This window comes from Bidens hawaiensis, unplaced genomic scaffold, assembly GCF_021521415.1.
Source record: "Bidens hawaiensis isolate Kalapana, Puna unplaced genomic scaffold, B.hawaiensis_p1.1 tig00057955_1, whole genome shotgun sequence".
Classification (NCBI taxonomy): domain Eukaryota; kingdom Viridiplantae; phylum Streptophyta; class Magnoliopsida; order Asterales; family Asteraceae; genus Bidens; species Bidens hawaiensis.
This window is the reverse complement of record NW_027500463.1, coordinates 78,587-89,931: the sequence shown is the minus strand read 5'-3', so window position 1 is coordinate 89,931 and position 11,345 is coordinate 78,587. Positions and strand designations below refer to the sequence as shown.

Sequence of the window (11,345 nt, the reverse complement as noted above, 5' to 3'; positions counted from 1 at the left end):
GCAGATTCAGTTTGTTTAAAAAGATGATGAAGTTGTAAACGTAAAAAAGTATTTTTTTTAAGGCAATAAAGAAAGTATTTATTACCATTTTGGGCTCGGGAATGCAGCATCTTTGTACTGATTATATCTTAAGTTACAAAAAACACAATAAATCACATTTAACCTTCTTTTCAAGTCTCCTACAAAGTCTTTAACATGAATCATCTCGGTTACTCAGGTTTAACCCCGATTTGAATGTTTAGACCGATGACCCGATCCGAAACCGAAAATTATGAATTTTGAGGACCGAAATACAACAAGGAACTGTAGGGTCAGTTCGGGTTCGAGTATTTTAGGGTCGGTTTCTTTGGATTTTTCGGTCCGGGCCTAAATATGCTCACCCCTAGACTCACCGAGACAAAAATATCCTGCACGTAACCATTTGCCGTGTTATGCAAGTGCGTAACCACCGACTTGTTTATGTTTAAAGTGTTTGATATATTTTTATATTTTTTAATGGTGTTTAATAAGTATATTATTATTATTATTATTATTATTATTATCTATTCTAATAAAAGAATACATATTCTTGCCACTTGTCAATCTCTTAGGCATTTTCACTTTTTTTTCAACCATTTTCAATATATGCTTCTTATCTTTTAAGTCATTTCAATTTCAATATATGAATTCAATATTTTTATTAAATGTAAATCATAACCGATTCATTTATTAACATTAATGGTAAAATAAAAAAAATTAGGAAACATAAAAATTGAAGTTGCAGGCCAGTTAAAATAAAATTTTAAAGTCACAGGTAATTAAAAATTAAAGAAAATAAAGGTACATAATTGTCGAAGAATTTGGATTTGTATGGTAAACTACAAAATGTTTTGAATTGTGATTCGAGCAACAATGCATAGTTTTTTATATAAGAATGATTTCAAATTTGGATTTAAAGTTTTCTCATATGCTTTAGGAAAATATGTATGTTCTTAATTTTCTTCAAATATTTTGTATAAATATTGCAAACATGAATAATACCTATTATATATATTTTGAACATTATCATTATAACCCATATGTATAACTGTTTACTCTATGAACTATTTTTTATTTATTTATATGACTTTTTGTGTAGTATAAAGAGGTTAAGCAATAATAAAATCAATATTTAGTTTTCATATTTTCTTTCATAACTCAGACTAAAATGCTTCAAAAATATATATTTTGTGGATTGATTTATACTTTTTATTATACATTCAATTTAATATGCCTTATAAGAGCATTCCCAACATATCCCCCTTCATCATCTCTATAATTTCATTAAAAAACACTACATTTCTATCTACTGTTTAATTAAATAATATTTTTTATACTTTTCATTACATTTTTCTCTCTCCATCCTATAATTTATAAAAAATCACTATCTTTTCTTCAAATTTACAAAAAATCATTATCTTTTCTCTCTCCATCCTATAATTACACTCACAACCACTCAAAACCCCACTCTATAATTTACAAACTCCACTCACAAAAAATTTAGGGGATGTGATGGGAATGCTCTAAGACAAATTACTTAATTAAAATCATTCAAAATGTTAAACAAAAAAATCTGTTTCAATCCCATTCCACTTTTTTCGCTTTCCAAAAATCATTTAGGATATTGAAACCTAAAATATCATTTGTCATAAATTATTTACATAATTTCAATATTATATTAACTTATTAATTTTTATTTTGTATTCAAATACAACGAACAAGGGCTATGTTAGTTTACATGTTGGTTATTACATTATTAAAGTGTTTATTATGGTTTATATTCAAAATAATAAAGCTATAGACAAAACTTTAAAAAAATTACATTTATAACATTTTATTATTAAAATATGTTATAAAAAATTCATTAAGATTCTATAAAAATTCATTAAGATTCGTATCTTAATTATAATTCAACTTAATAGAAATATTTATTATTTTTATTTTAATTTTAATTTTTGTTATTTGTAACTTAATCTTGCTCCTCATTACATTTCAATGATATTCTATTTTCACATTTTTTTTATATAAAAAATAGTTAATCAGGTTAAAAGTCCTTTACCATGCTCCCATAAAACCCGAAATCTTTGCTTCTTCTTTTTTCTATAAGTTGTTAATATATATATATATATATATATCGGTTAATTAAATATTCAAACAACTTCCTATGATATTAACTAATAACACGGGATTAGTATTCAACATTTAAACATTCCTACTTTAATACTTTCAACTATTATAAATAAGAATTACTACATTCACTTTATGCAACTTTAAATATTCTAATATTTTGTTGACTCAGGTTAATCACTGTTATTTGAACATGTCTTTAAAGTTAGTATGTCTTTGTCATTTTCCTGACTATAACATTCATACGAAATGAAATAAATCATTTTGTTATATTTTAATTTTTGGATTTATATGTGTTGCTTGATTATGCAATTGTTAATTGTAAAATATAAAATCAATTAAAAATTTGTCATACACAGAATATCGATGACAACAAATTTATCATTATCAATCAATTTCAAATTCTAAAGGGTGATTATATCATCAAAGTTCAGGTAATCTGGTTTTTGGGATAATCATGTTTCTTGGATAAACATGAGCAAATGATCTCAAATGACATCATATTAATTGATTAAAATATATGATATTTTATGTGTATGAATATGTTTTTGTTAGTTTCATGAATACGTTATCATTTATCTAAGGTTAGTATGTAAGTACTTGAAGACCTTACTTCTCATACGGAAGAGTTATAAACATAACTTAATGTTACATTATCAAGAGTTACTAACAGATGTGGATTAAAGATTTTAATTTTTGATAAACAATGTATGCTGATTAATACAATCACAAATGTAGTGTATCAATACAAACAAATAGTAATTTTATTATAACATATTTGAGTAATCTTATTTATATAATTTTAATATAAATTGTAATTGTATTAACAATATATGATTATTTTGTTTTTGATGATTGTATTTTACCTGAGAATTAAAGTTTAAATTTTCATCGATTACCCACCTGTGTAATACTCTAGCCTCAAACTAGTATACTAATATATAATAAACCTTATTATGACATCATCCATTCTCCTTCTTTCCCCCAATCTCAAAATTAGGGTTTCTGACGGAGGCTATAATACACAAATTAGCTACCAAATCGCCGTAATAACCACCAAACCTTCCAGATTCAAGCCATGACAACCGAACGCAAACGCAAGGTGAGTCTTTTCGACGTCGTGGACGAGTCCGCGGCGGCCAAATTCAACAAGGCCAACGGCTTAGCCGCCGTCCACGGCGGCGTGTCGACGGTGAACAAGTGGACCGGGCGGGCGTACTCGAGCCGGTATTACGAGATACTGGAGAAGAGGAAGACGTTGCCGGTGTGGCATCAGAAGGAGGAATTTTTTAACGGCGCTTAAGGAGAACCAAACCCTAATTTTGGTTGGTGAGACCGGTAGCGGTAAAACGACTCAGGTAGTTATTTTATTAATCTAATTTGTGTATGAATGAAATTATGAATTAGTTTAGTTGTTGTATTATTTAAAGTTATTAACAAAATAACATGAACAAGGCCTTGTTCGGTTCGGTTATAGCCCTGCGTATGCATCTCACACATAGTAAATATCCGTAGGCTACGAGCTAATAATATACACATTCACCAGCTACATATATATATACCACACACACGCACACACATATATATATACATATATATATATACACACATTTATAGCTGGTGAATGTGCATATTTGTAACTAGTAGTCTACGAATATTTACCTCGTGCGAGATACATATACAAGGCTAGAACCGAACGGAACACGGCATTGCTCATGTTTGCTTGTTAAGTTGGGCAAGCAAATGGTTAACGGTTCATGAACACCTAAACGAATGAAATTTCTTGTTCGCGTTTGTTTATTAAGGAAGTGAACTCAAATGCTAATTTTTTTTTAAAAAAAAATTGTAGCTTGTAATCTACGTATGGTTACCTCGTATGAGATGCATATATAGGGCTAGAACTGAACCGAACAAGGCATTGTTCATGTTCGTTTGTTAAGTTGGACAAGAGAATGGTTAACGGTAACTGAATGAAGTTTCTTTTTCGTGTTTGTTCATCAAGGAAGTGAACTCACACTAATTTTTTTTTAAAAAAAATTGTAGCTTGCAATCTTATGGTTACGTTGTATGAGATACATGTATAGGGCTATAACCGAATAAGGCCTTGTTCATGTTTGTATGCTAGTTTACATATAAATAAATGGTTTATGAACACCAAACCGAATGAAGTTTCGTGGTCGTGTTCGTTCATTAAGGAAATTAGATAATGGTAAAACAACTCAGGTAGTTATTTGTTTGTAGTTTGAATCTAATTTGTGTATGAATTAATTTAGTTGTTGTAATATTATGGACTTAGGGTTTGGTTAAAATGTTCAGCGAGAAGTTCGTTTATGTTTTATGTTTGTTAGTTTAATAAATGAATGGACATGAACAAGGTGTTTTGTTCTATTAACTAAATGAACGAACACAAACAGAGGCATTTGTTAAGTTGTGTTTGTGTAGGTTTAATTAATACATTCGTTTATGTTCGTTAATGTTTGTTTGTTGATGTTTGCTTATTAAAGGCTTTTAATATGTTTTAATGACTTTTCATCATATAGTATCATTTTGAATCAAGCAAAATTTTTTAGTTATTAAACAAAAATGTACATGAATATTATGTGATTAATTTATATGTGAAGTTAACATATGATTCATATGAATATTAATGCTAAAAAAACACCAACAAAAACTTGGTAGCTGGACCGAATCATTGACACTGACCACTCTCAATGAGCCAAATCGTATAAAACATTGCGTTTTTGCTTGCGAACCATTAATGAACAAGTTTTTTTTTAATTAATGAACACAAGCAAGAAGTTTGGTTCGGTTAGGTGTTTGTGAACCTTTTGTTTGATTAAAGCTTAACAGACGAACATGAACAAGGCTTTGTTGGTTCGGTTCGCTTCGTATACAGCTCTGTTATGTTGTTTGATTTTGCTTTTAGTTTGTTGAGCTCTAATTTGAGTTTTTTAAATTGCTACAAAACAGATTCCGCAATTTGTGTTGGATGCTGTGGAATTAGAGAGTGCAGATAAACGCAAGAAGTTCATGGTGGGTTGCACTCAACCCCGTAGGGTGGCTGCAATGTCTGTTTCTAGGAGAGTTGCGGAGGAAATGGATGTCACTATTGGAGAAGAAGTGGGTTACAGCATCCGTTTTGAAGATTGTAGCAGTGCAAAAACCGTCTTGAAGTAAGTTTTATAAAAACTCGTACAAATTAAGTGTTTTGCATATCTTAATTTTATTTACAGTTTTCAGTTTGACATAATGTGTTGGTTTCTGTATTATGTTTAATCTCTAATGAGCCAAATGTTAAAATATAGAAAAGAGTAGCTTAAAGGAAATAGATGAAAGTTAGATATTTGTTGAGAGTATATCATCCTAGTCATATTATTAAAAAGTTAAATTATTTACAATTAAAGTTTTGTAGAATGATTAGAAAATTAAATGTTCTTACCTTTAATCGTTCTGTCATTATATGCTAGAAGAAATGTTTTCTGTTTCATTGGTATTTATAATTTTATATATATATATGTTAGCTTCTATGGATAAATGGTGATGTGGCACACCATAAAAGGTTGCTACTTTGGTTAAATAATTGGATGCTTGTTGAACGCTATTGAAAAAAAAAACAATTTTCTTATATACAATGACAAACAAGGGCAAAATTTGATACTTTTTTGGTGTTGTAAATCTATATCTGATACATTTTGTTACACAAATAATAATTTTTTAGACAAATTGTGTTTTTTTATTTAACTGACATGTTTTTTTTGGTTCAATAGGTACTTGACAGATGGTATGCTATTAAGAGAAGCCATGACCGACCCGCTTCTAGAAAGGTACAAAGTGATCATTCTTGATGAAGCCCACGAGAGAACTTTAGCTACCGATGTTTTGTTCGGGCTTTTAAAAGAAGTTTTAAAAAACCGAGCCGATCTTAAATTAGTTGTCATGAGTGCTACACTGGAAGCCGAAAAGTTTCAGGGCTATTTCTTTGGTGCACCATTAATGAAAGTTCCAGGCCGACTCCACCCAGTGGAAATATTTTACACCCAAGACCCCGAGCGTGACTATCTTGAGGCAGCAATCCGAACTGTTGTTCAAATCCACATGTGTGAGCCACCTGGCGATATTCTCGTTTTTCTCACTGGAGAAGAAGAAATTGAAGACGCCGTTCGAAAAATAAATAAAGAAGTCGGTAATCTTGGAGACTCGGTGGGTCCCGTGAAAGTGGTGCCTCTTTATTCGACACTCCCACCTGCTATGCAACAGAAGATATTCGAGCCTGCACCAGCTCCTTTAACCGAAGGCGGGCCTGCTGGGAGAAAGATTGTGATTTCAACAAACATTGCTGAAACATCTTTAACCATAGACGGTATTGTTTATGTTATCGATCCTGGTTTCGCGAAACAAAAAGTTTATAATCCACGGGTTCGGGTCGAATCTCTGTTGGTTTCTCCAATATCAAAGGCGAGTGCTCACCAAAGATCAGGTCGTGCTGGAAGAACACAGCCCGGTAAATGTTTTAGGTTGTACACAGAAAAAAGTTTTAATAACGATCTTCAGCCACAAACGTACCCGGAGATTCTTCGGTCTAATTTGGCGAATACGGTTCTTACTTTGAAGAAACTTGGTATTGATGATCTTGTTCATTTCGATTTTATGGACCCACCAGCTCCTGAAACGTTAATGCGGGCCCTAGAGGTTTTGAATTATTTGGGTGCGTTGGATGATGAAGGAAATTTGACTAAATTGGGTGAAATAATGAGTGAGTTTCCGTTAGATCCTCAAATGGGGAAGATGCTTGTTGTTAGCCCTGAATTTAACTGTTCAAATGAGATTCTTTCTATATCGGCTATGCTGTCAGGTACAAATTACATTTTTGCCCTTCATTGTTTTTTATTTGTTAGTTAATTTTTAATACTTAATCATGCATTCGCTTGAAAACAGTAATTTTTTTTAATAATTGGATAATCAAACAAAAAAGTAAAATTTTTTGGTCAAAAGTTAAAAAACACAACAGACACTGTCTTAGGTAGACATCAGCAACTGTTTCGCTTGGTTCCATGTCAGCATGTCATGGAATTTGTAAGAAAGCAAGTGCTGATGCAGATAGTTGCAATTTCTCAGTACTCTCTCTCATGAAGCTAATGGTGTGGTATTGAATCTGCTGACTCATCGTGGGCCTCCTCTGTGATAACCCAATTTTTTTATTAGTACCCAATTGCTTCGTTCGGCCCAGAGAAGCTCAGAAGGCTGCTGATGAGGCGAAAGCCCGATTTGGACACATCGATGGAGACCATCTCACGCTCTTGAACGTCTACCACGCCTACAAACAAAACAGTAAGTAGTTATTTCTTGTTTTCTTATGAGTGCCTCAAAGTAGTAAGTAAACGAACTGGACGGACACAAATGGAGTATGTTTGTGTTTGTTTAATTTAACCGAACAAATGATGGACATGAACGGTTAAACACACGGGGTATTGTTCGTGTTCGCTTGTTAAGAATATGAATCTGCTCGTGTTAATGCTCGCTTATGTTCGGATCGTTGGTAGTATAAACGAACGGTTCGTTTACATAAACGAACGGTTCGTTTACATAAACGAATGGACATGACTAAACATAGATGAACAAAAACACCTGAGCAAACAGTAACACTAATTAGAAGTAAACGTGAACATTAATTTGTTACTAAAAAATTAATATAACTGGACTAAACTGTAGTGGGTTATATTTTAATTTCATAATTCATACACTTGAGTAGATTGTATTGGAGCTAAAAGGTTTAATTGAATATATATAAACAAATGTAAAATAATGATCATGAATGCAAACGAACGGACATACTTGAACACAAATGGACAAAAGGTTTTGTTCATGTTCGTTTTTTTTAAATAAGCAAACATTAACAAACTTCTGGTCAAACTGTTCACGAACATAGTTACATAATTTGCTGGCCATGCCGTGAGTTTCGTTTTGGTTCATGGTGCATCGAATTGGAATTTGCTTCCGTTCCAATCACCACCGAATTCGTGTACCCATATCACTGGTTCGTCGATCCAGTCTAACGAATTTGGTGTTCGAATTGAACAAAATCGGTGTTCCAATCTAATGAGTTCAGTGTTCCAATTGAACGAATTGGGTGAAGATGGTTCAGTTTCTGCCAGAAAGAGGAAGAATAAGACATTGACGAGGAAGACGGAAGAAGAGAGTGACGGTTGTTATTTTAGGGTTTAATCACTAGTTTACATTTAAACTTATATATTTATACATAAAAACTGTTAAATTAACATTATATATATACATTATAAAAAGCTAGTTTTTTTTATTTGGGGTACATCGAACCGAACTACATAGTACACCGTACCGGTTCGTACTGAAATTAGCTTACACCCTTCCATGCCGAATATGTTACCTTAGCAAATTGCTTACCCGAATCGCGCACCCGTACCGGAGCGAACCGCGAATTAGGTGTCTATGTTCACGAACAGTTTATTGAACTTTCTGTTCGTTTACAAGGCCTACTCTGGAAAAAATGTTTTTGTTGGATGACAAGTCTTGGTTTTGATAGAAGTCGATAGTATTTCAGATCACATTCTTTTATTTAGAGCTACTAAAATAACTCAATTTGATTTAATGTTTTGTTATTATTGGTTTCAGATGAAGATCAAGCATGGTGTTACGAGAACTTTGTGAATCATCGGGCACTCAAATCAGCAGATAACGTGAGGCAACAGCTTGCCCGTATTATGGCCCGGTTCAACCTCAAGTTATGCAGCACGGATTTCAACAGCCATGACTATTACATCAACATCAGAAAAGCTATGTTATCAGGCTATTTTATGCAGGTGGCCCATTTGGAGCGTACGGGTCATTATTTGACCGTCAAAGACAATCAGGTTCGTTATTTTTTATCCTTAACTTCCTTATATGTTCTCAAAATATACATGGAGATTAAAGCTTAAAATTTCTCTTATTTTCAGGTGGTTCATTTGCACCCGTCGAATTGTTTAGACCACAAGCCCGAATGGGTTATATACAATGAATACGTGTTAACAAGCAGGAATTTCATTCGCACTGTAACAGATGTCCGTGGTGAATGGTTAGTTTTACGTAAACCTATTTTGAGTTAGCTAACTTTTATTTATGATATCATTGTACTAAAATAATAATATTTGCTGGTATATCAGGATTGTTGATATCGCGCCACACTACTATGATCTTGAAAACTTCCCGAATTGTGAAGCAAAACGCGTTCTCGAGAAGCTTTACCAGAAACGGGAAAAGGATAAAAAGGAGAGCAAAAACAGAAGATAGAAACGACGAACCTTTACGTTTTCATCCACAAAACTGTTCTGAATTAAGTTACTATGTATCTTTATCGAGTTTAGCAACTGATGTTCTGTTCTGTTTGGAACCTTAAATCAGTTCCATGTTTTTGTTTTGTCAACACACATTGTGATTTGTTTCCGCTTGTTATGCTGGTAGATGCTGCGCGGTTTCTTATTCTTTACATGTTTTAATTGTTGTAAACGCGTTGACCTGTTTATGATCTGAAGCCTTTTGACTTGTAAGAAAATTTTATCTTTTAGTGAGAACAGCTACTAAACTCGTTAGCATTGAACCATTAATTGATCCAACCGAACGCGCATGGCTTTCACGTTAAGCAGTTCCCAAACTTCTTCGGTCTTGTAAACCGCCACCTTAGATAGTCCGGGTACTTCTCATGTTCCTTTAGCTGGTTGTTTTACCTCTTAACCTGGATTTAGAACAAAAACATTAGCCAAAGTGTCAAACATGTGAACAATAAAAAGCTTACAAACAGTTGGTATATCATAATATCACTCCTTTCATTAGATACCCTTAATAACTCCTCCAACCCAGTGTTGTAGAAATTGCTAGACGCTAGTCGGGCGGTGGGTAGGGACTAGTGATTAATCGGGATTAGGAGACTTTTGAGATTATTGCATCACTCATGGATAAGCTTGTAAGACTACCATATCCATCGAATATCACAGCTATCAAGATATAGGTCTGTTAGGTGATGCAACGAGAAAAGAGGTAAGGGTAGTTTACAGGGCAAAATGTTAGTTTCTTGACGGGATGGTTCCTCGACAAATGAAGTATTATTTGATCAATTTCAAAACATGTGCCACTTACACCCACTGTAAGGGTGAACTCATGTATTGGTTTAAGCACAGCTTATGCATTAAAATGTGTTGGAAAGTGGAGCTGTTCAGGAGCTAAGCTGGGCCACAGCAGGCTCGGGCTGGGCCCGGTTTTAAACCGAGTTGACTAGGCTTGGTTTTGAAATTGAGCTGAAAATTTGAGTCTAAGTTCGGCTCGTTTTTAAACTGTGTTGACTCTGCTCGGCTTAGTTTTAAAATAAAGTTAAATAAATTACAAATTGACAACCAAATACAAAATGAGTTCATAACGAGTTCATCCGAATTCAAAATACGTTCTTTTAACAACCTGCCTATATTAGGAGTTGGGATTTGAGCGGGATTTCGGAATTAGGAGGAATATATCCCTGTTTTTTAAAACAATTTTAAAGATGTTATATGTATATGAAAATAAAATATATTAAAAGTAAAATCGGTCCGAGCTAACGGGCAAGCCAAACCGAGCCATATCGAGCGAGCTTTTTCTTAGCTTAATCAAAAAGTGCTTCGAGCTGCGAGCATTTTAAACAACCCTAGTGAAAACTAAATATTAAAAACTGATCTAAGTTAAAATTAAAATTCATATTAAAAACTAATCTAAATTAAAATTAAAATTAAAATTGATATTAAAAACTGATCTAAATTTAAATTGATAAACCCAAATTGTATTTTTATTTTAAATTTAAAATATACCATACAAGCCCAAAAGTAAAGCACAAGATTTATAACCCCATCCATTTACCATTTTACCTATAAAGCATTAGATTTTACCGCCTGCTCTCTCAGGTTTTTGTGTGTGTGTTTTCTTTTTTACTTTTACACTTCGAAAATTAAAATTACATGTTGAATGTTGATACTTGATTTGATGTTATTGTTTAGTAGTTTGCATTGTTAGTTGATATGAAATATTGTTAGTATGCATGCCACTTGATTTAATTGAATGTTTAGCCTAAAATTAATAATAGGTATATTGGTTTTTATTAATCCCAATTATCATCTTTTTTGTCGTTGTCGATCCCAACTAATGAATTGGCTACTGCAGGTCCCATC

The 11,345-nt window shown here is 32.8% G+C and overlaps 1 pseudogene; it reads left to right on the top strand.

The window, feature by feature from the left end:
• The first annotated feature begins 3,223 nt into the window (after nt 1-3,223).
• On the top strand, nt 3,224-9,554 carry LOC143602130 (putative pre-mRNA-splicing factor ATP-dependent RNA helicase DEAH2; annotated as a pseudogene).
• The last annotated feature ends 1,791 nt before the right edge of the window (nt 9,555-11,345 follow it).